Below are 26,312 nucleotides of genomic sequence, written 5' to 3'. Positions count from 1 at the left end.
TCTCGTGACCCTGTTTTTAAAACTATTTATAAAGATTTACAGAAAGAGATTAAACATAGATTTACTCTTCTGAGAAATCAAAATTTTGAGACTAAAGTTGAAAAATTGAAACCATATTCAAAACCATTTTGGAAGCTGTCGAAGATTCTTAAGAAACCTTCAAAGCCTATTCCAGTTTTAAAAGATGGTGAACGTTTTCTTGTATCCAATGAACGAAAGGCTCAAAGACTTGCTCAGCAGTTTGAGAGTGTTCATAACTCAAATTGGAATTTTGTGAGTCCAATTGAAAATGAAGTCACACGTCAATTTGATTTAATTTCTTCCCAGATTTTTTTACCTGCAGAAATAATTGAAACTAACTTGAATGAGATTAAATCAATTATTAAAAATTTCAAAAATATGAAAGCACCTGGTGACGATGGAATCTTTAATATACTAATCAAACATCTCCCTGAGAGCACAATGGAATTTTTAGTAAAAATTTTCAATTGCTGCTTCAAAATTGCATATTTTCCCAAATTATGGAAAAATGCAAAAATTACTCCAATTTTAAAACCGGATAAGAACCCAGCAGAAGTTTCAAGTTATCGACCAATCAGTTTGCTTTCTTCAATAAGTAAACTGTTTGAGAGAGTTATTCTTAACAGAATGATGTCACACATCAACGAAAATTCAATTTTTGCAAATGAACAGTTTGGATTTCGCCATGGGCATTCCACAACTCATCAATTGCTCAGAGTTACTAATATGATACGAGCTAACAAATCTGAAGGTTATTCCACTGGAGCTGCTCTTTTAGACATAGAAAAAGCATTCGACAGTGTTTGGCATAAAGGTTTGATTGCGAAATTGCAAACTTTTAATTTTCCAATTTTCCTAATCAAAATTTTAAAAAATTATCTTACTGATCGAACTCTGCAGGTTGTCTATCAGAATTCAAAATCTGATAGATTTCCTGTCAGAGCAGGTGTACCTCAAGGTTCAGTCTTGGGTCCAGTCCTGTACAACATATTCACTTCAGATCTTCCTGATTTGCCTCCAGGATGCACAAAGTCATTGTTCTGCGATGACACAAGCATTTCCGTTAAAGGAAAAAGCCTTCGTGTCATATGCAGTCGATTACAGAAAAGTTTAGATATTTTTTCTTCCTACTTGCAAAAGTGGAAAATCTCTCCCAATGCTTCTAAAACTCAAATGATAATTTTTCCTCATAAGCCTAGGGCTTCTTTCCTCAAGCCAAACAATAATCACGTTGTCAAGATGAATGGGGTTATTTTAAGTTGGTCCGACAAGGTTAAGTACTTGGGACTAATTTATGATAAAAAACTTATTTTCAAAGAGCACATTGAGAGTATACAAGCCAAGTGCATCAAATATACGAGATGTTTATATCCTCTTATTAACAGGAATTCTAAACTTTGTTTAAAGAACAAACTTTTGATTTACAAACAAATTTTTAGACCAGCAATGCTTTATGCTGTACCGATCTGGTCAAGTTGCTGTTCAACAAGGAAGAAAACGCTCCAAAGGATTCAGAATAAAATTCTGAAAATGATTTTGAAGCGTCCTCCTTGGTTTGGTACACTCGAATTACATAGACTTACTGGTGTTGAACCATTAGAAGCTATGTCAAATAAAATTATTAACAATTTTCGACAAAAATCGTTGCAATCCTCAATTGCTACGATAAGCTCTCTTTATAGCCAATAAGTTAGCAATTAAGTTAGTTGTAAGTTTACTTCCCCTTTTCTGACAAGTAGGTTTAAATCCCTACGAATGATAAGCCCTAATTGCGAAAGCAAACAAATCCTAACAATTAAAATTACAAATTTCTAACAGTGTTGAGAAGTCACCATTTGTGATTGGACACACATACTCATTATTTACTAATATTTATCATAAATACTTAAGCTACTAACAAATCCCGCCTTAAAAAAAAAAAAAAATTGCTATGGCCACCAGAGGTTCTCCGCTCTTCGTCGTCTTCGTGATGGTTTGTTGATGGATTTCTCTTAACCTCGATAATTGGTTGTCAGCAAAACTAACTTTGTGGATCTAAAAACTGTTTTCAAATCGATACAATAGCACCATTAAAGGTAAATTTTTTACTGATGAATAATAAGATATACTCCCACAGAGTTTGATTGGGTTCATAGGAAAATTCATATTATTGATAGCGCAATTTACTGGAGACTATTTCACGCGAATTTTGTGATTCAAGTGTTGTTTACGTAGATTTTTTGTTTTTTTTTTCATTAAGTTTTTATTCTGGATTTCGAATTATACTTGTTATTTTTACGGAGATTTAGGAATTCAGGAATCTCGCGTAGGTTTTTACGTTAATTTCAGAACTCAGGCGGAATTCGCGGTTTTAATAGGGACAAGAAAATTTTTGTGGATTTCAAGATTCACGTGAATTTTGGAATTTAAGCGGATTTTTTTTTGTTCTACGCCAATTTCGGAATACCCGTGACTTTGTATGAGTCGAATTTTGAAATTTCCATGGTTTTCAAAGTGTTTATGGATATTTTGGAATCTACGCGTATATTGTGGTTTACGTGATTTTTATGACGATTTTTTGAATTCGCGTGGATTTTACCACGCGGTTTTTTAAATTTTTGGGAGCTTGTGGAATTTACACGTTTTTTTTTGAAATATACGCGATTTTTGAGGAATTTTCATGATTTTCGGAATTTGTGAAAAGTTCATGATTTCACGCGCTATAATTTTGAACGCGCATTCAGAAATTTAGTCATTTTTCTGTTACGTTTGTGTTTTTGAACCGCGCAGAATGTACGCGGTTTACATGCATATTTCAGAATTTATGCGGATTTCGGAATTTAAACGGTTTTTGTTGTTTTTAGAGTTCACAATTTCGCATGTTAACCTTCCGCAGGGGCCATGCTAATCTTCTCTTTATCGTTCCAATTTTAGTATATTTGGAATTTGCGCGGTATTTTTCATGCGAATCGCGGGAATTACGCGATTATTATTTATTAATTTCGAGATTTACGTGCTTTTCATGCGAATCGCGGAAATTACGCGATTTTTTACTAAACGGTTTACAAAATTTCTTAACTCGAAAGTTATTTTTCTCCGTTTATTCCCGAAATTGACGCAAGTTCTTACTTTGCGGTTTTTAAATTCACAAGGATTTTGAAATCCAAACCCTTTTCAGCGGACAACTCGGAATTTTGGGCGGATTTCGAGATGATGAGACCTTGGAATTTACGCGTATTTTGATATTCCTGTAGCATTTACTATGCGGATTTGGAAATTTTCGTGGTTTTAACGGAGATATTGGAGTTAAGGCAGATTTTGTAATTCAAGAGGACCGTGAAATTCACGCAGTCTTCAACATTTCCGTGGTTCTGAGAGTTCACATGGAATGAGTTTTTAACGTTAATTTGGAATTGAGACGCAGATCGGACATTCTAATGCGAATTTCGGACTTCATGCAGTTGTTTTTTCTACCCTGAGTTTCGAAACTTGAGCTTTTTTATGGAGAACTAGCTGACCCGGCAAACTTCGTCTCGCCTATTTTAGTGTTTAATTTAATAATTTTAAACATTTCAAATTCATTGATTCCTTGCGATTTGCTTATATCATTTGAAATGATTGGTTTTATCGGAATGACAACATCCATATTCCGGAAATACATTGAATGCATTTTAGTTATTGTCGTTTTTTTTTAGAAACTGAAAGTGGTCATCTTCGAATTCAAAATGGTGTCCAGGGTCAATGCTTGGCTCCTATACATTATTTCGATTACGGAAATATCCATATGTAGTAGTATTCGGTTATTTTCGGCTGTTTCCCAGAAGTTGCCATTTAACAAATCAAACTGGTGTCTGAGGTCAATTTTTAGCTACTTGCATCTGGATCCGGTGATACACATATTGGGTGGTATTTGGTCACTTCAGGCTATTTTTCAGGAACCGTAAGTCACCATCTTGGATTTTAAAATGGCATTAGGAGACAATTTCTGGCCTCTGAGCGTCAATCTGGTTGAAGAAACACTCATATTGGGTAGTATTTTGTCGTTTTCGGCTGTTTTCTAGACACCGGAAGTCGCCATCTTACAATTCAAAATATTGTCTGAGGTCGACTTTTGGCTTCAGTGCATTATAACAATTCCAGAAATACCCAAATTGGGTGGTCTTTGGTCATTTGCCGCTGGTTTTCAGAAACCGCAAGTCGCCATCTTGGATTTCAAAATGGATATATTTGTTTCCCCTTAAAAACATCCACCTACCTAATTTGGTTCTATTTACTTGGTTAGTTCTCTAGATATGCAGAAATTTGAGTTTCATTTGTATGGAACCCCTCCCTTCAAGAAGAGGGAGGGGTGTCGAACTAATATGGACATATTTGTCACTCCTAAAACATCCACATGCCAAATTTGGTTTCATTTGCTTGGTTAGTTTTTGAGATGTGCAGAAATTTGTGTTTCATTTGTATGGAACCCCTCCCTTCCAGAAGATTAGTTGAGAGAATTCGTTATCGAAATTGTTTTTGGCACATTTTGCATGCGTAGGATAAGTACAACGATACACCGTGCCCCAGTGCTGAGTCGAGAAAAGTTCCAGCTCGTAAAGATCCTCGACTCGATTGGGAATCGAACCCGATATCACAACCGTGTGGGAGAGCTAGCCGACAGACATCGCTAACCACGGGGACCACACTCTTAGTGTGAAACTTTAAAAAAGTAAGCGTTTTTTTTTTCAAAAACTTTAGAATTAACGCGGCTGTTAACATTTAGCTGGTTATAGCGGATATATCGGAATTTAAGCAGATTTTGGAATTTTAATGCGCAATTTAAGCTGTTTTTGGATTTTTCATGCGCAAATTTCGGAAATGACACGGTTTTTACTACACGACTTCCTAAATAAAATTTTCGTAGTTTTCGAAATTCATTCACTTTTTTAACTTACGTTTCAAAATGTAAACGGTTTTTACCAGCACTTCGGGATTTTTGCAGATTTCGGAACTTACGTGGATTCTGTTATTTACACGGGCTTAGAACCCACGTAGTTTTTTTTTGCGAATTTCGGAAGTTATATGTTGATTTATTACGAGGATTTTAAAATCTTCGGAGTCTTCGGAATTCACACGGAATTCGAAATTTACGTGTTTTAAATTCATGCGGGATTTACGCGTATCTTGAAATTTTTCTTTTAATCTAAACCTACGTGCATTTTGAAGCTTTCGGTGATTTTGCGGATTTATTACGGATTCAATATTCGCGTGGTTTTTGTGGTCCATTGTTTTGGCAGTCCCATCGCTATTTGAAAGAAAAATTTCAAACGAGCAAATTGTTTTTTCACGCGGAAATTATAAGATTGGTCGACAAAAGAGGAAAAATATGCGACCCCAAAGCTCAAAACAGTTGCCTTAGAAAAATTATAGCGTTTTAGCCAGTCCTGTGAATTTTGGAGCCCCTATTGATTGCGTCCAAGTGCGTCAGAGTGTCGCACACTAATTGCTCGCCGAGTTCGTCACCTTAGCATTATGTTTACGAGAAATCTCACTTAAGTCTCTGAAAAAGCTTTCTGTTCTAGAGGCACCAAAATTCACAAGAATGGTTGAAAAGTTGTAATCTTTCTTTATTTTTTTGAGCTATAGGGCCACATCTGTATTTATCAACAAAATTCATGCGTTTTTTATCGTTGATTTCGTGACTGACGCGCTTTTTCATTACGCAGATTTCGAAAATCAAGCACTTTTTAAGAAGAATTTACGAGAGTTTGCGGATTTATTGCGGATTAAAAATCCGCGTGGTTTGCGTGGTTCAAAAAAAAAAAACTTTTATAGTTATTTTGCTGAATTTCACAATTTACACGGATTTTACCGAGATTTCAAAATTTAAGCGGATTTTAAAATCCCCGTGTATTTTCAAAACTTCAAAATTCGCGCCGTTTTTATCACGCGGATTTCAAGTTGTCGTGGTTTTTGGAGTTTATGCGGAACCAACACCTTTTTTTCTTCGCTTACACGGTTTTTGCGGAGTTATCGGAATTTCAATAGGTTTTATAATTCAGGCAAATTTCTCGGAATATACGCGGTGTTTTATTAAGCGGATATTATAAATTTGTGGTTTTAGAGTTGAAATTTGCAATTTGCGATTGTGCGTTTTTTTTAAACTTGGGTTTTGAAATTTATTTATTTGATTAGAATTCAGACGAATTTCGAAACTGAAGCGGAGTTAGGCATTTCGCTTCTTTTAATACTAATTTATGAATTTACGCAGTTCATATTCACCTTGCATTTCAAAATTTTAGCCGTTTTTACGGGTATTTTGGACTCTAGTTGAATTTAAGTGGTTTGTTACGCGGTTTTTGCAATTCACGAAGAAATCAGATAGGTTTTTATCAAAAGTCAGAAAATACGCAATTATTCTAACCAATAATACAGTCAGGTTTTTTTACGCGGTTTTTTTATACGCGGTTTTTTACGAGGTTTTTTTTTACGCGGATTCTTGAATTAACGCGGATTTTTGAATTAACGCGGTTTTTTTTACGCGATACCGCGCTAATTCAAAAAAATTTTCACGAAGTGTTTATCTAGTAAAAGACATAGTCCAAAAAATACTCTCCGCCCACCGAAAGATCCGGAATGACCGTCAAAGAGGACAATTAAATACTGGTTCTAGAGTGTCTCGGGTTTTTTCTAAAGCCCTTCTTGCTGGACTACTTTACGCGGATTTTTTGAAAAACGTGTTTTTTTACGCGGATTTTTGAATTAACGCGGTTTTTTTCTACGCGGACTTTCGAATTAACGCGGTTTTTTTACGCGGTTTTTTTTTACGAGGCACGTATCCCCCGCGTGAAAGAAACCTGACTGTATTGAAATTTAATGAATATTTTTATTGCTTAGATTCCGAAGGTTGCACTGTTTTTAATAAAGGTTTCAGAATTTCGACGGATTTTGGAGTTTTTTCAAATTTTGGTTCATCAGGTTCATTACGAGAATTTCGAGATTCACGCAGTTTACTACTATGTCATGTTGGAAATTTTTGCTGCTTTTGGAATTCATGGGGACCCTGGAATCAAACGTGTTTTTAAACTTGGATTTCAAAATTTACGGGATTTTTTTTTGCGAATTTCGAGTTTTAAACGGAATTTCGCAGAATTCGTAATTCACGCGTTTATTTTCAAACGTGAATTCCGCAATTTACGCGGCTGGTTTCAAAAGTTCACGCGGTTTTTAAGAAGATTTCCATAGATTTGGGAATTCAGATTTCAATCTGTACTACGCAAATTAAAAAAAAATTTCTTCTTTGGAACTCACGCATATTTACAAATTAGAGTTTTTTTAACACGCATTTCTGATCACGGATTTTGTAATTCACACGGAATTTTAACTATTTTTTCACTACGAGGATTTTGAAATTTGCGTAGTTTTTGGAACTCATGCGGAATTCAGAATTTGATTGTTTTTGTTTTTTTTTGTGGTTTTTAAAGTTCACATGGAATTCGCTTAACATTTTAAGTTTGGAATTTAAAGTTACGCTATATCTACGCAGATTTCGGAATTTTGGTTGATTTCAGAATTTACGCGGAGTTAGGCATTTATGATATTTTAACACGAATTTTGAAATTTGAAATTTTGGAGTTCATAATTTATTTATGGCTTCAGTTCGATTTAAGCGGTTTTGTTATGCGATTTCCGAAATTCGCGTGGCATGTAGATGCGTTTTTAATGAAAATTTTGGAACAATTTCTAAAATACAAATTTCTCAATTCACGCGGTTTTTTATAGCTTGAATTTCTAATGTCTTTCTGATGGAGATGGCGGAATTTCGACAGAATCTGGAGTTTCACTTATTTAATGTTGGAATTAACTTAGACTCTTCACGCGAGTTTTTGGGATTTAAGCGTATTTTACTACGCAAAGCCAGAAATTTTGGGGCTTTCGGAGTTCATGCGGAATTCTTGAATTTAACTTGAATTTCAAAATTTACGCTGTTGTACATCTCTGAATCCACTCGTTTATTTTTGAACGAGTATTTGTGGCTTTTTTGACATGAAATCAAAACTACGCGGATTTCAAAAAATTCGTGTTTTTCGGAACTCACGCGTAATTTAAAATTATCGTGTTTTGTTTGTACGCGCCTTCCAAAATAGCGCAATTCACAAAGAATCGAAACTAATGCATTTTTTAACTGCGCGGAATTTAAACTTTTTGCAGTGCTCGGAGCTCACGAGGAATTCGGAATTAGAGCGATGAAAAGCTACTGTCGAAATTGTGTAACTGTAAAATTCGGAATTCTCGCCGTTTCACAAAGATTTCTCAATCAAAGTTTTTACAGAAATGTTTGAATTCAGGCTGGTTTTTCACTTAGTTCTTGGCAGTCACGTCAGTTTTTCAATCGGTGAAAAGCAGCTTGAGTATCTTGAGGACACCTGCTTATAAAAGAAATTTGAATGATTTTTACAACTGTAAAAACCATAATTGGATTAATGTATCTCTGCCGAAAAAAAACGTGATATTTCCCTTCATGCTCAAAATTAAAATTTGGATTGAAACGCATATACTCGTTGTGCACCCGTTAGCTTCCATACTCAATAATAAAACAAAATATTGTATGATATTGTGTGATTGGTTGTTGTGACAGCAGGTAAGGAATTGCACGGTCTAGCACTAAAAAGAGCGCTATTTTCGGGTTTTCTTATGGGTAATCTAGAATTGTTCTTATAAAAAAATAGGCAAATTTATGAGCACATTCTACAAGCTATCTACAATTGGGTTGTTTAGCTCAAGGATTTCTGATTTTTATATATCAGTTAAAAGAGCGTAAATTTCTGAGCAAAACGTGGTTTTCTGAACATTTATATGATTGTGTTTCGATTTTTAAATGAAGAATATAAATCACTATAATTCTCTTCAATGTCAGTTAGTATATGAACGAACTGTCATTGTGGCGATTTCGAGCAGTTTTAATTCGTGATTTAAAAATTGAATGACAATGATAGAAATTTTTTGAAAATCGCGTTTTGCCTAGAAAATGCAGCTCTTTTAGATGATATAAAAAACTGATATAGCTAAACATCCCAATTTTGTTTTGGGTTAAAGTGGTAGTTTTGAAGTTACAATTATTTCTACAAGGAATTGAATATGCTATTCCAGAATTTTATTCTTGAGGGAAAAATATTGTCAAAATATAATAAAATAGCCAGCATATAGCAATATTTATTAACAGCAGAGTAGTCTTAGACAAAAATATCTTTTTTCCTGCATTTTGATGCATGCTACTTCCCTAGCAAATTATCATCTATTTCTCGGAGATGGCTGAACCGATATGCAAATACTGATAATCTCATAATTTATTTGTAATGGTATGAGGGCTCTATAATGACCCTGAAATAATCTTCTATCTAATAATGCGATCACAACGCAATAAAAGTCAATTTCGTTCCAATTTCAAATGACCCTTCTTCATATTAATCAATTCACCCAAGCCAACTGGCCACTCCAATTCGACAGATTGCCGAACATCATTTTTTTACAAGCCACAATTGGTGTACCATCTGCGACACGAAGGTCTCCCGTCAGACCCTGGCCATTGCGGCGGCGTGACCAGCAGTGCGTACGAAAAAAAAGTGCGTAAGCGACTTGCAAAATCTCCTCAACACCCTTTCAGTACCGCACGGTTAACATGGGTCCACCGGGTCAGACCCATCAACAACGACAGATCAGCTGAAAATGGATAGTTGAGAGGAGCCCCTTTCTAGTACCTACATATCGGGGGGCCACAGAAATGATCCAATGTCGAAAGTTTTGCTGCTCACTTGCAAACACAGCTCGCGTTTTCTCATGCGCGCTCGCAGACTCTCGCAGAAAGTTGTGGTCTTTAGTGGTAGTGCAACTACGTACAAAACCGCAGACAAACAGACAGACAAACGTACAAGCAGACCGGCTGGCTGGACTATGCGTACACTACTCGCTTGTTGATGACTGCAGGCAAGCGGGCGCGCAAAAAGGGGGCCAGAAGAAGACCAAAAACGACCAAAAAAATCGACATCAGCCACAGCAGCAGCAGCAGGTCGGAATCACAAGCAGTGCCGGAGTGAGTAAATTGTAAAAATTGCTCGAAACGAAACCGGCACAACCTTGACCCAGATTCGGGCGACAAGGAGTTTGCGTTTTTTTTTTTCTGCTGTTCGTCTCCACGATTTGTTTTGTATGTAGGACCTAGTATGGATTTGATATTTTTGCGCATTTTGATTGATCTACGTGCTAGTTTAGTTTCATAACCGGTCGATTGGTGGGTATTAGTCTATCTTTGAACGGATCGATATCACGATTGATCGATCTCAGTCAGATGGGTAAAGTGAGACACCTTGAGCATATATGATTTTATCACCCTACCAGGCAATGCAAACGTTTCACACTTCGTGTGAACTTGAATTTGCTCTGTCCAAAAGACCCACACAGGCTTTCCGCTCCAAAAAATCTGACCGACTGCTGAATTAATTTTCGGGTCAAGTTCATCTCTTTTGAGTGACGCGTGTGAACACAGATAACACTGCGTCTCTCGATCGCGACTCCCAAAATGCGTGATTTACTATTGGAGGAAACAAAAACAATGCACAAAATTATGCAATGCTCTACAAACAAATGATGACAATGTACTAAGTCACATTCGAATTCGCAGAAAAGTCGACAGTTGGTGGGAATTATAGTGGGGACACGCAAGACTAGCCGGGTTTCGCTGACTAAATGATTAATGATCGAAACTGGATCAACTCCACTGAACTGCTGGTCTACATTCCAGATCTGCCAGCTAAGCGAAGCTTTCGTCGGTGTAAAAGCATGTGAGGGAAAGGGAGGTATAGTTATTCCCCTCGTCCGTTTCAATCTTTCGCCAATATTAATGGTGCGATGTTTATTTAATTGCCGTCTTCGGTTGGCATAATTACTCGAATGAAAACAATTCGAACGATGTCTTCGGCTATTCTGCTGAGTATGGCCCCTAGAGGGGCACAAGTTTAACAAACAAATGGGCAGGGTTTTTGGGGTGAAATAAATCGCCGGGCCATTCGTGCTGGTACAAAGACATCCGGTTGAACGATTAGCCGCGGTCGCGGCTTTGCGGCATTTCTTGTGAGTAGAAGAATGAGGTTTTTGATGACCGATGCGTTAAGTGCCCGTCCGTTAGGTAGAACGGACTGCAGTTTTGTTTCGTGAAGCCGATCGCGTTTACCCTCGCGAGAACATTATTACTCTTTGGAAGGTTTTTGACATTTTTGTTGTTTGAAAACAATGTGTGGCTGATGGGTAATGACTGCTACGGGTCATTAATCGCCTTTTACCTTTGAGGGCACCGATGGAGGTGGATGGAATTCAGTTTTACTTTTTACCCTCTTAGACCACAGTGTGTTGTTGAGGTATTTCAATTTTATGTTGTAGATTATTATTTTTGGGCCATATTGGGGTTTTTATTATATTCTTACATCATTTGTCTGTCGCTTTTGTATGATTTTTATGATATTTTTGTGTCACTTTTGTAAATTTCTCTAGCATTTTGCGCCATTTTGGTGTTCTTTTGAGAGTTTATAATTTTTGTTAGTTGAATGTTAGATTTTATCTGTTTCGATATTTTTCTTCGATAATTCATGAATTCCATTGGGAGATTTACCATTTGTTCATCTGAAGCCATACATTCACACCAATTTCTATAACGTTAGTGGTTCAAAAATGCTCAATCCATATGTTATACTCCAAAATTAATTTGAAGCATCAATCCACCTATTACATAAATGTAATTCAAACAGGGGCTTAAGCCCCATTCAGATGCTGCCCCTCTCCCCTAATTGGACGGCGCGCGCAATCTGCACGCAAGCCCTAATAAAACTCTTAAAACCGATTCATTTTTAATGTGATTTATGCAGATTGGTGGTGGCTATCGTATGCCGCTTTAATCAAATTTGAATAACGACAGCAATCATGCTGCAGCGAACGCAACGCGATGCATAACAGGATACTTCCACTCAAGGTGGACTTGGGCATCATGTCAATCAGGCAGCTTGCCCTTAATCCACACCGTTGTCATCATCTTTATCAGTGCCTGTAGCTGTGTACGCTTGCTATCACGCCAATACCAACTGCAAACCGGTTGCTACTGATAATAATGTTGGCAGTTTTCAAGTTCGTCAGATCAGATCGATATCGGCTTGAAGGTATTTCTGCACGTCACCCGCGGGTTGTTAGTTATTACGAAACATCGACGAAAGTTCTCCCATTATACAATTGCTTTGTGAACGAGAGATGGGGAGGGGGAGGAATGAAAACCGTTTAGGTGAGATAAAGCATCACTCACTAATAACACATTAATTATGCTAATGTAGGGACTAATTTGCATTCGACAAACAACAAGACGCGGTGTAGTTCCTAGGTTGACCGGTCGGTCGGTCGGTACGATAACTTCGAATTAGTCGATACCTGATTCACCTTCACGAGGCTGGCTGATGAAGTCGTTTCATCCAACCAGCGGCGAAGTCAGGAGGCGAGGCTAGGGGGAAGGTACTTGGCCTTGTCAGACGCGCCGAGGAACAAGTAATGACTATAGGTTAGAACTTAGAAGCTCGCAGGAACGTGATAAGATTCTTCGATTAGATCGGTTGCCGCACTATTACTTCCTGATCAACGCAAAAGCCTACGTCTAGGCATCATGTAAATGTAATACAGAAAATCCGATGACTCGGCCGACCTGGAGAACCAGTTTCAAGAAGGGTTGACTGAGGTTTATTTCCAGCAGAGGTGAGCAGCTTTATAACTGAAGATATTCTTCGCCTTCATTATAGCGGTAAAATATTCCTACAAGTTCTTCAAAATTATTCAAACGAAGCGCGGCTTTGTTGCTAGCGTCGATTGCCCGCCGGAACCCCGGAAACAAACCAGATAGCGAACGACGACGCGTCATCATGTCATAAACAATCGACTCCGGATGGCGGACGGGCGGTATCGCGTACACCAACTGCAAACGAGTGCATGTTCGGCTGCAATGCATCGGCTCTCTGTGCCTGTAAAGTGGTGGTACTAAATGCCATAAATTTCCACCCCCTCGCACTCGCGCGTCTGTCGGTCATATTGCATCTTTTCTAATCGCTTCGAATAACCTTTTGCATAAACAACTAACAAGCATCTCTGTCTCTCTTTCACCCGAGCGGGGAGGGGGAGGGCAAATAGAAATGTACGTTTTATAAATGCACAGCAACACACGATTTGCGAGAAATAAAATGCATCTATCGTAGTCGTCGTTGTTGTCGCCGTCGCCGCTGCTGTCGGTCGTCGCCATGCGGGAACATCGGAGTTTAGCCTTCAATTTCAATAGCAAAAATTATAAAACTGTTTGCCTTTCCATTCCCTTTTTTTGCCGCACGGTGCAAACAAGCCCATGTGTCAAAATCTGCTCAAGTGCGAACTTTTGCGAAGCGTGTTTGCCACTGCTGTCACTGCTGCAGCAGTGGGAAGGAGAGTACATGGGGCGCACACCGGTAGTCTATAAGCCAGCCAGATTGCTCTACGTGGGTGTGATCTTTCGAATGCTTTCCCTCAAGCGGTTCTGTGGCTGACAGTTGCAGCAGTTTTGGACGTGAAGCTGTGTGTCTGTGTATACCTTGGAGCAGGAATTTATTGATTTGAATTGCACTGAATATTGAGTGTTGCCTTCTGTGATTTATTATCGCATTCTTTTTTTTTACATTATTTTTAACTCTTTTCCCTGCTTTCTGTTTATTTGTTGAATTTTTATCTTATTTCTAACAAGAAATCTTGACATGAGTACATGTAGAAGCAGTGCCAATAATTTATTTAAAAATTGGCGCAACTTTGCCCACGCAGAAACAATTTCGAGGTTCCTGTAGATCGTATTGAGGCTTTTTCCTAGAAAGGTATAGCAATCACTGAAAAAACTAATGGTATGAAAGTGCTCTAAAGGGCCGAATGTCGTATATCACTCGACTCAGATCGACGAGCTGAGCATTTTCTGTATGTATGTATGTATGTGTGTGTGCGTGCGTGTGTGTGTGTATGTGTAAATTTTTTTTCTCACTCACTTTTCTCAGAGATGGCTGGACCGATTTCCGTGAAATCAATTGCAAATGAACGGTGTAGTTACCCCATAGATTGCTATTGAATTTCATTGTAAACTACACAACCGATTTTAACAGAACTGATGTCAACTGAACGGGCTATCTTCAGAACTCCTAACTTATTAATTTCATAAATTTTAAACATATGGTTCAAAAGTTATGTAAAGAATTGTTTTCCAGAGGCTCACTTTTCTCAGAGATGGCTGGGCTGATTTTCACAAAATTAGTCTCGAATGAAAGGCCTAGTTGTTCCATAGGTTGCTATTGAATTTCATTGTAATCGGTTTTTTACTTTGTCCATTATTTATAAAAATGACAAATCACGCTATAATAGCAAAGCATATACCCAAGACTGCTTAAACTCACTTAGTCTTTAGGTCTAGTGGCCTCTTAACACCCTATTGAACTTCATTGTAATCGGATTTTTAGTTTAGGCACCGTATATCAAAATGTGAAAATCACGAAATTCCATTCTCAGAAACTAAACAACCAATTTAAACAAAACTGGTGCCAAATAAACGGCCTGTCTTGAAAATCCTTAACTAATGATTAAACAAAATCACGTTTTGAAAAGTAACATATTCCAAAGACTGCTTAAGCTCACTCAATTTTTTCAGAATGGTTGGACCGATTTTCACTAAATTAGTCTCAAATAAAAGATCTAGTTGCGCAATAAAATCCTATTTAATTACACTGTTATCGGACTTCAACTTTGTCCGTTACGAATCAAATTGTAAAAATCGCAAAACTTAATTAGGCCCACAGAAACTACACAGCCGATCTGAACATAGTTGGATTCAATGGACCAAATAAACTTGTCTTTAAAACTGTCATAATGTTTAAGCATGTGGTTTAAAAGTTATGAAGAGAAAAGTGGCTCGGAGACTGTTTAAAACTATAGCAACGATCAAAATATGTGGCCTCAACATTTTTCAAATTTGATGTTGTACTATAACCAGATTGGGCAGAATTTGGCCATTTTAGGAAGTATTCCGGCAACCAGTGAAGTAGCCAGGAAGACTGCGGGTTCAAGTCCCGTCTGGATGCGGTGTGTTTTTCCAAATCTGTATCATATTTCCAGTTCGCTTATTTTTCGCTTCTCCGGCTGCACACACTGTCTGCCTTTAATGAATTTTGAATGGTAAAAGCCGTTGTTAAAAATAGAAATTAATTCGAAAAAATTTAGCCCTACGGAGCACTTTCCGTTGTTGTGTTGCACTCGCAGGCATGACTCAGACTGGCTTTGGTCTCGATCACACAGATCTATAAGAGTTATCATCGTCAGCGGACTCTCCAGTGTGTGATGAGACATTCCTTTCAGTCGCATAAACAACGCCTGCACAGCAGTTTATGTAGTTAGGGGCGAGCAATAGAATAAGTCGGCAGTGGATTTTTCGCGTGATACATATTTATTTCATGGTATTTGCATGTGTAAGTGTTAATGTATGCTCATATGTGTGTGAATGTTAGGTTTTGAATGTTCGTTATAGTTGTGCTGTAGGCTACCAGAAATTCGTTATTAAAAGTGGAAAATAAATCCAGCAGCAAATTTTCAAGGTGTATTTTTTTTTTAAATGAGAGTGTTGTGTAATTCTACTTGAACAAACAATAAGTTCGAATGAGAAAGGCTGGGTCTCACCACTAGGTGGATTAATTTGGGTTTTTATTGAGTCATAAAATCTATTATTGCTTTCTTAAATCAAGTAACTCTTTGTTGAATAAACGCTGGGAGTCTATTTTATGAAAATAATACAACACTTTGCACATTTTGCGCCGTTCTGTAGTACGAAATATATGGCTCTGATCGGGAACCTTGACGCGGTTGTGAAAAATTCCATATCTATCAACTTATTTCAACTAAGCAATATGGCATCAGTCCCCGTGATTCTCACGTTCTATTGGCTTTCAATTCGCACATAAGAATACGATATCACTAACAGAACATAATAAGAAAGCATTTATTTTCAAACGCTCGAGACCTTTCGAACAAATTAATCTTCAATTACTTGTTTATTTGCCTTGAGAAAGGCAGTTTGCTGTTCAAAATCTGATACACTGATCGCAACCGTTGTCATGCCTCGTCAGTAGAGGATGAAAGCACACTGACAGCACACACTGAAAAGACCCCTACTGTTATTGAGACATGTGACATTAACCGGGCAAGAGATTTATTTAAGCCGAAAGCAAATTCGGAAAGCCAACTGCTACTATCAATGTTGTGCCGTTCGCCCGGCTCACTTTCCGCCTAATCTAAACTAATTCTACCAGAACAAGGATCCGTCTTTCAGTTAGGTTTCACCACATTCTCGAATCTTCTTTAGACGAAAGATTCCACTTTTCGCATTTAATTTTTTTGATCAGCGGAAATAGACCGATGGTGCACTTACACATGCAACGATATAACCCATATCGTGTTGCTACTTGAAACGTCAAGTGATTTCTTTGCTCGCTGTTGCGTGTTGTATCATGTTGCAACTGAACAGCTGGAAGACGACAAAATTGTGCTCATACTGGTGATTTCAAAATATTGATTTAAAGTCAAATTATTGAGGCGTTTACTGTTCAAAATCGCATATGCTGATCGAAACCTATGTTACACTCCGAGAGGCACTCGGACAACACACACTGGAACGAACCACGTTACTGCTGAAACATTTGACCAACAGGGCAGGTAAATTGTTTGAGCCGAAAGCAAATTCTGTTAACCAGCAGATACTAGCGTAACCCGCTGCTGCTGTTACCGTAATCTGCTACGCTACAGCTAACTAGGTAAACTTTTCTGTCGACCTTTCTAAGGAAAGTCAGCAAATGATTAATCATAGAAGGTATTTTCGTATCAACAAGGTTTGACAATTTTCAATACTATTCTACTATTCGTATAATCCAGTGGTTCCCAACCGGGGGTCCACGGCCGGCAGGGGGGCCGCGAGGCTCATCCAGGGGGCCGCGAAGCCATTGGTAATTTTGACCAGATATTTAAAGTTGCTTTCTAGATATTTCTGTGGTAGCAGATTTTCAACTCTTCTGCGAATTAGGACCAAGACGTGAAACAAATTAGACACGCAGGACGATATGAGACTGAGATACGCAGACTCGTATTGTAAAATTTGTATCTGAAATGCTTTTGGGGAGCCGCGAAGCTCTCTGCTTCGCAAAGAGGGTCGCGGATCTTGTTGTGTTCAGCGAAAGGGGCCGCGGAGCCAAAAAGGTTGGGAACAACTGGTGTAATCAAACAACATTTTTTCTGCATTTGTGCGGATGCGTGTATAATTTTCCAACCGATTGCTGTAAGAATGAAGGAAATCGGTTGAAATCAAATCGACTGCTTATAAGCCTTTAAAAGGAACAAATTTTGTCCTCTTCCCGTCAATAGGTTTCCAATTCACATCCCTAAGTGATAGGCTTAAAAAACGTAATTCTACGTTAAATTTATGTATTTGAGTCAAACTTTATAGGGAAAGGGCCACATTACAAGAATAGACACGACAAAGTGATTCTTTTGCACGACAACGTTTGACCACATATTACTAAGGGGCCATCCACATACCACGTGGACAGATTTTTAACGATTAAAAAAAGAATTTCTATGGGCATTTGTCCACGGGGGGTGTACAAATGCCCATAGAAATTCTTTTTTTTTTTTTTGTAAGGACCGTAGACATCACACAACCTCCCCCAAGCTGTCCACGTGGTATGTGGATGGCCACTAACGTCATCAAAAGGCATCTGGGAATGCTGAAATGAGACGTCCTATCTCTTCTTCTCTACTCTTTTGACCCCGCTTTATACGATTACCACTTATTTTGATTATTGACGTTGTTTTTCCGGCGCAAAGTTTGTTGGATAATATTTTCATAAATAAGAATGTTATTATTTTTCTCGTAAAAAAATCCACGAACAAGAAAAAAACGGTGGTTTTCCCAATTCACGCAGAATCTCCACCTGAATGCCAAAATCCGCGTAAATTGAAAAAAAATCTCGTAAATTTCAAAATTTGCCTAAACTGTATATCTTCGTAATAAACAGTGTAACTTTAGGAACCGGGTAAATTTCCAAATTCAACAACCCTGGAATATTTCAAAATTTTGGTTGAAAACGCATACATTTCGAAATCCACCTGAATTCCGAAATTCACGAACAAATATTCAATATATTCCTGAAACAAACTTCGATTAAACATTGATAAAAGTATAACTCCGCATAAATTCTAGAATTCGCCAAAATTCCAAAATCTCCGCGTGAATGATAAAACCCCTAGGTTTAACTTTTAATTCCGAATTTCGCGTGGACCCCAGGTACCACCAAAAATTTCTAAATTCGTAGAGTAAAAATACGCGCACAACACGTAAAAAAATGCATGGATTCCAAAATCCTAAAATCACGGTGAATTTTTAAATCTGCCTAATTCTAAAATCTCAATGAAAACAGCGTAAATTTGGCGAATCGAGTAAAAAAAACTCCAAATTCCGTGTGAACCACAAAAATTCAAAGTCCGAGTTAATTCCAAAATCCACCTTAATCCCAATATTCTCGTTAAGAAGGCATAAACTCTAAATCACACGTGAGCTTCGACAACAACGACAATTTTTAAATTCGCAAAGCAAGAAGAAATTCATGTACCAAACCTCGTGAATTCCGAAATCTGAAAGAAAAATTCAAATCCGCGATAATTTCGAAACCCACTCTGTTCCGACGCGTAAAAAAAGGTATACGTAAATTTTGAATCCCACGTTAGAAACACTTTGTAAATTTCAAAATATGCAATAAAATCATAAAATTGGGAATTTGTGATGAAAAACTATGAATTTCGGAATCACAGAAACAAAATTTGTGTACAACGTTTCTGATTTTTGATTTTTGACAAGAAGAAAGAGTGTTAATTTTGGATTGCTATTTACACGAGATAAATCTAGTTCTCTATCGGAACTACATTCTGCACACACTGCAAGGAAGCAAACAACACACACCCACGTAGCGATTGGACACACAAGCTAACGGCACACTCACAGCTATTAGCAGTAGCCAAATGTCTGAGAGCAAACGCGACGCGACAACCGGACAAAACTACTACCATGTACGGACGTGTTCAGCAATGCTGTGCAGTGCTGCGGTCCACCGGTTAATCTGTCCGACGTGGAACGCTGCGATCGAATGAGTCGCCTACTCATTCTTGCTGCGCTAAAATCAGCTGCTGCTCTGCCGGCTGCGGATCGAGCCAGTTTCCAGTAACAGTCAACCGTCCTCTTGTTGCAGTAGCCGGTTATACAATGTAGTCTGAATTTCTGCACGCCAGCTATTATACGTGACTACTGAGAGGCCTGTCTTCTTGGACTAGAGCGACTAAAATAACAACAAATAGGTCATAAAATCAAATCGTTTGTATACTTTATCGTCGACAGTGATGGGTAAGAAGGGCTTGTTTCAGTACTGATTGGTCGAAACATGCGTTTTGACATTTTTGTAAGTATTGACATTTCCGATATAATGATTTTTATGGCATTTTTTCCGTTCGATGTCTACCCGAATAAATGTTGTTTGGAACGGTAAGTTAGTTGTTAATTGATTGCAAAAGATCTGGCTAATTGTTGTCAGAATTATTATTAAATTTGTTTAAAATTGCCTAACACTTATTTTTAAATAATTTATCAAAATATAATAATACATTTTGAAATTATTCAGTTTATTTGGAATTGATTGCCGTAGAATCAGTTTTAGAAAACTTACTGGTATTTGTTGTTTTTTGGGCATTTTGAAAAAAAAAATAACCATAGCTTCCATGCAATAAAATGACAACTGCATCACCCTGTATGCAATGTTCACCTTCGACAAAGTGACAGAAATGGCTAAACTAACACACAATTTGAAAATTTCGATGAAATAATCCACCCAAATATGCTCAGTACCTATTAAGTTTTAAGCATATTTTGGTGGATAATCTTTTTTTTTTTGCATTGTTACTAACCTTTTCCATTGTTTATGACATACTTCCACAAAAGCAAGATAAATTCAATTTGTTTAATCCGTCAAATAACAACATCAAATCATCCCCTTGTGCTTTGATCTTGTATCTGTTTATTGGAACGGGGAGAAGAAAGGGGCCATAATGCACTACCAATGATCTCATCAACTTCGCACCAACGATATAAGCTGCAATAATTTTCCCATTTCACTGTCAGCCCGGTTGAAGGTCGCCTATAAAGTAAAGATAAAATATGTACGCAGCGCAACGAGTGCGCGCGTAACTGTCGGGCGGGAGTGTATTTACATGCACAATCCACGGCCGCTCGGTGCATTGGCGGCGACGACGGCGGCTGACGATGAAAAAAAATGTGGCTATTAGTAGTAGTGTACTGCACTTGAAATTAATCCCCGGGATCGATAATGTAGGTCAACTTTATGATGAGTAGCTGAAAATCCCTGCGATCACCGATAGAGTGAACCGTTTCTCCTAGTTAGAAGATTAACGCTAAGCGCATCCCAGCTTTGAAAACAATGATTGTAAAAGTAGCTTAGTTTAGCAATAGTTTCTTCCGTGGAATAAACTGATCTGGTTCGCACCGACTGGCATTGTTTAACCGCAGCTGATAGGTTTCCGTCGTTTAAACTTATCGTCTTATCAGTGATAACCTAGAAAACAAAACGAAGGTTAACACGAATGAAATAAGCTTATCGTTGGAGTGGGGAATCGATCGGATGTTTTTGTTTTGAAAGTTACACTGTTCCAAAAAGTTAGAACAGGTCATGGCTACAAAATTTTGAACATTCGAAACATTACTCATTATAGCAATCGCTTGCCAGGAAGCTCTCCTTATCATGTGCATTAATTGAATATGCAAGCTGCACTTGAAACCCAACCCCGTCGTCGTCCGTTGGCCGCAGTGGTTATCAAAACACACACACAACACCGGTCGGTGAGGCGACTAAGCCTTTCGTTAAACATTTGCTCGTGACTTCCCGGCCATCATGCAAATACCCTGTTCTGTTGATGGAAGTCTTTGTTTAGAACTTGGTCGCGCGTTAGTCGCATAAATGGCACGCGTTCACAGGCGGGAATACGTGTATACATACGAGAGAGTATATCACCACGGGTGGGTAACAACATTCGTCCGTCCCAGCCCCGTATGTACTATCTGCGTTTCGCACTTCTGGCGATGATGTGTGTACGATTTAGCGGGGAGCTGGTACGTGTACTATCTTATCGTTTGGCGACCACGACAAGTGTTTGGTTGGCCCACAGTCAAGGTGAAGCGATAGAAATCATGATTTGTACCGCGTTCTGGTAGCCTTCAGCGGCGCCGAACGGTAGCCGACCAGTTGCTGACCAGCGGACGGATGGACGCCGAAACGTTCGGGTGAATAGTTTGGTTGGAATCTGAAGGGTTTTTCAATTCAAGCGGCTGTTGGCAGCGTATTATCTATTTTTTTAGTGAAACATGATTTTCTATAAAATATATCACTTTTTTCGAAAATTATTATCTAGTTAAAATTCAGTTTCAAAATAAGTTTCAAACTTTGTTGCTGTATATTCAAACTACGTATGCAGGATTTTTCTAAAACTGTTTTTAGTTCCATCGTTTCATCCGAGTCAATTTTCCTCCATTCTATGATTTTTTTGAAGCCCGCAGTCTCTGAAAATATAGCAATTTATGAAACCGCAAATATAGACATGCCTGGATTACGCTTTTACGAAGAGTTGAAAAAATTGTTCTAGGCCAAAGTGATCTCAAATCATGTTACTCGTCGTTCGATACGAGTCTTTTAATATATGGGTGCACTATTCGTTCTACTAAAATGTTTTGACAGCGATTTGTTTAGAAATTTTTTCATGATTGACTGATACTTGATAGAAGCTGCAAATCGGAAATTAATATGGAACACGCACTTCGAAAATTCAACGTGATCAGGTTGGAAAATTGCAAAGTCGTTGAAATTGAAAAAAAAAAAAAACGTGAGAGGCATGGTATGCCAGAAGGAGCGTTGTGAGCGTCAAAGTGGGACTAAGAACCGGAAGCAGCATCCGAAGGTGTAGAGAACGAGTAGGCCAAACCCAAGGCAATACAATTATGGTTTTGCTAATAATATCAATGCCAGAGCTCCGTCAGAAGGATTTTTAACTTTTCGGTCCAATAAGCAATCAAACAGGACACTAAAGCTGAAATTATTGACCAAAAAAATTTGTTTTCGCCGATAAATTCGCCAGAAAGCAGCTTGTGAACTGCCAAAATCGTAAACTTTTTTCGTTTACTCTCCAAATACAGATTTTATTTTTGGTCTTTGCAGAAGCAATATTTTTATGGCTTCTACAAAATTGTGTGTTTCGATGATATGCAAATATATGCTGAATTTTGGTACCTTCCAAGTGCTACAGTTTTTAGATATTTGAAACAATCGAATTTTAAGAACTAGTCTAATATGAAACATTATATCTGAGCAATTCTCGCTGAAACCAGGCCACTAGGTGCACAAGGTCTTTCGAATTTGATATAAATGCACATATTGGTTAGGAATAGAGAAAAAATGATTAAGCCATTTTTGTTTGATTGTATTTGTGGACCCCTCGGTCACCAACGGGTGAAATAGTTTCTAGAAAAGTGGAAATTTTAACAATTCTTGATGTTTTATTTGAGCTATATCTCTGAAATTCGTTATGGAACCTACTACAAGTAGCATTTTTCTGTAAAGTGGAATGATAGGGCTTTCATTTGGAGTAATCAGAATTTTGGCCGCCATCTTGAATTTGGCCGCCATCTTGGATTATATCAGATAAATGCAATTTTGGCCGTGTTCGCAACTACCGATTTTCAATCTAAGACCAGCATTGGAAAGCTGAGAAGAAATTCTATAAGATGCAAGAAAAAAATTAGGTGAGCATCAGTGTTAACCTACCAATTGAACGAAGTTTCAAAATATTCAATGCATTCCGTGCAATTAACGTAGTAGCCATATGTAGAAACTCTTCCCTCCAGTGTTATTTTTTAAAATGCGGTGAATTTCCGGATATTTATGAGTTCAGTAATAAATTGCTGGACAAAACTCGTCCAGGTTAAGAATCAATATCAATCAGTTCGAAAGAACTGTTCATTTGAAGAGTTCTTAGACACTTTTAGTAATTCATTGAAACAATGCTTAGCTCATTTTCTGTCCCAAAGGTAAATTAGCATGAGTAAAATGAATCTTATAAAGACTATATCGTATCTCACTTTCAAATCCACAAAATTATCAATCTTAAACCGAATGAAGCCATTGTGTTTTTTTTTTTTTCAATGGGGGATTTTTTAGTAGCTTAAGTATTTATGATAAATATTAGTAAATAATGAGTATGTGTGTCCAATCACAAATGGTGACTTCTCAACACTGTTAGAAATTTGTAATTTTATTTGTTAGGATTTGTTTGCTTTCGCAGTTAGGACTTATCATTCGTAGGGATTTAAACCTACTTGTCAGAAAAGGGGAAGTAAACTTACAACTAACTTAATTGCTAACTTATTGGCTATAAAGAAGCTCTGAGGATTGCAACGATTTTTGTCGAAAATTGTTAATAATTTTATTTGACATAGCTTCTAATGGCTCAACACCAGTAAGTCTATGTAATTCGAGTGTACCAAACCAAGGAGGACGCTTCAAAATCATTTGGAAGCGTTTTCTTCCTTGTTGTCACCTTTGGAGCGTTTTCTTCCTTGTTGAACAGCAACTTGACCAGATCGGTACAGCATAAAGCATTGCTGGTCTAAAAATTTGTTTGTAAATCAAAAGTTTGTTCTTTAAACAAAGTTTAGAATTCCTGTTAATGAGAGGATATAAACATCTCGTATATTTGATGCACTTGGCTTGTATACTCTCAATGTGCTCTTTGAAAATAAGTTTTTTATCATAAATTAGTCCCAAGTACTTAACCTTGTCGGACCAACTTAAAATAACCCCATTCATCTTGACAACGTGATTATTGTTTGGCTTGAGGAAAGAAGCCCTAGGCTTATGCGGAACAATTATCATTTGAGTTTTAGAAGCATTGGGAGAGATTTTCCACTTTTGCAAGTAGGAAGAAAAAATATCTAAACTTTTCTGCAATCGACTGCATACGCACGAAGGCTTTTTCCTTTTACGGAAATGCTTGTGTCATCGCAGAACAATGACTTTGTGCATCCTGGAGGCAAATCAGGAAGATCTGAAGTGAATATGTTGTACAGGACTGGACCCAAGACTGAACCTTGAGGTACACCTGCTCTGACAGGAAATCTATCAGATTTTGAATTCTGATAGACAACCTGCAGAGTTCGATCAGTAAGATAATTTTTCAAAATTTTGATTAGGAAAATTGGAAAATTGAAAGTTTGCAATTTCGCAATCAAACCTTTATGCCAAACACTGTCGAATGCTTTTTCTATGTCTAAAAGAGCAGCTCCAGTGGAATAACCTTCAGATTTGTTAGCTCGTATCATATTAGTAACTCTGAGCAATTGATGAGTTGTGGAATGCCCATGGCGAAATCCAAACTGTTCATTTGCAAAAATTGAATTGTCGTTGATGTGTGACATCATTCTGTTAAGAATAATTCTCTCAAACAGTTTACTTATTGAAGAAAGCAAACTGATTGGTCGATAACTTGAAACTTCAGCTGGGTTCTTATCCGGTTTTAAAATTGGAGTAATTTTTGCATTTTTCCATAATTTGGGAAAATATGCAATTTTGAAGCAGCAATTGAAAATTTTCACTAAAAATTCCATTGTGCTCTTAATAAATAGTTTTAAAAACAGGGTCGGGAGAACGTTGATATTGACGTCTGCGGACATTTTTCAAACGAATTAGAAGTTGAAGATTTTCGTCAATTATTGGTGAATCAAATTTCACTTGAGTCTTTGGAACAGAATAATTCCTGGCATCAACAATTGCACATTTTAATGCTTCCAAAGCGGAATCAATATTCACTTCGTTTTGCAAATCAAGCTCATTATTGAAATTTCTCTCAATATGAGTTTTGTATCTTTCCCAATTAGCTTTGTTATAATTAAAAACAGAGCTCATAGGGTTTAAAACTGATTCATGTGATAAAGAAAAAGTTATTGGAAGATGGTCAGAATCAAAGTCAGCTTGTGTGATCAAATCACTACATACATGACTTTGATCTGTTAGCACCAAATCAATTGTTGAAGGGTTTCTTACAGAAGAAAAGCATGTAGGACTATTCGGAGACAAAATAGAATAGTATCTTGAAGAACAATCATTGAATAAAATTTTGCCATTGGAATTACTTTGAGAATTATTCCATGAACGATGTTTAGCGTTAAAATCGCCGATTATAAAAAGTTTCGAACGATTTCTGGTGAGTTTTTGTAAATCACCTTCAAAATAATTTTTGAGCTCGCGTGTGCATTGAAATGGTAAATATGCTACGGCAATAAATAAAATCCCAAGTTCAGTTTGAACTTCAATTCCCAAAGTTTCAATAACTTTCGTCTCAAGGTGGGGAAGAGCACGATGTTTGATTCGGCGATGGATAACAATTGCAACTCCATCGCCGGAATCCTATCATATCTATGAACCACGTAATTGGGATCATATTTTAATTTTATGTTAGGTTTCAAAAATGTTTCAGTTATAATTGCAATATGCACATTATTTACTGTTAAAAAATTAAAAAGCTCATTCTCATTGGCCTACAATGAGCGAGCATTCCAATTTAATATTTTATTTGTTTTATTTAAAATCATTGCTAAATTTTAAATTAGAAACAATTTTAATAGTAAAATTTGTGCCTATTTGAATGGCTTCAAACATTGACTTTGCCTGCAACATGGCGTTCATAAGATCGAACATTGCCTGTTGCAAAAAAGAAAGTTTACCTGCCGTAATTGGCCCCAGGCAGTTGACATTAGAAAAAATATTTTCGGCAGCAATATTAGCTGGAGTAATAGGTGTACAATTATTTTCTAGCGTGTTTTGCTTACCCATGTTAACGGTCATTTTCGAACTACCAACACTAGGCGGTATAATGTTCGAACTACCTGTAACCTGTGCATAAGTTAAACGGGTATGCAAAGGAGTAGGTAAACTATGCGTCACTGGTACGCTTGGAGAATTTTGTTTTGAAGTTTGTTTTGAGTTTTGTTTACCTTGCCTTGCCTTAACAATTGCTAAACGGGCTGGGCATTGATAAAAATTCGACATATGGTTGCCGTTACAATTCGCACAGCGAAAATTTTTACTCTCTTTCACAGG

At 37.5% G+C, this 26,312-nt stretch overlaps 1 protein-coding gene and 1 pseudogene across 1 annotated transcript in view; one reads left to right on the top strand and one right to left on the bottom strand.

The window, feature by feature from the left end:
• Positions 1-26,312, top strand: part of LOC129720961 (ecdysone-induced protein 74EF-like) — a 307,590-nt gene that overhangs the window by 19,966 nt on the left and 261,312 nt on the right. The window lies entirely within an intron of this gene.
• Positions 2,852-2,945, bottom strand: LOC129726211 (U6 spliceosomal RNA; annotated as a pseudogene).

Source organism: Wyeomyia smithii, chromosome 2 (assembly GCF_029784165.1).
Source record: "Wyeomyia smithii strain HCP4-BCI-WySm-NY-G18 chromosome 2, ASM2978416v1, whole genome shotgun sequence".
Lineage (NCBI taxonomy): Eukaryota > Metazoa > Arthropoda > Insecta > Diptera > Culicidae > Wyeomyia > Wyeomyia smithii.
The sequence above is the reverse complement of the archived record's forward strand: the minus strand, read 5'-3'. Positions and strand labels throughout refer to the sequence as shown.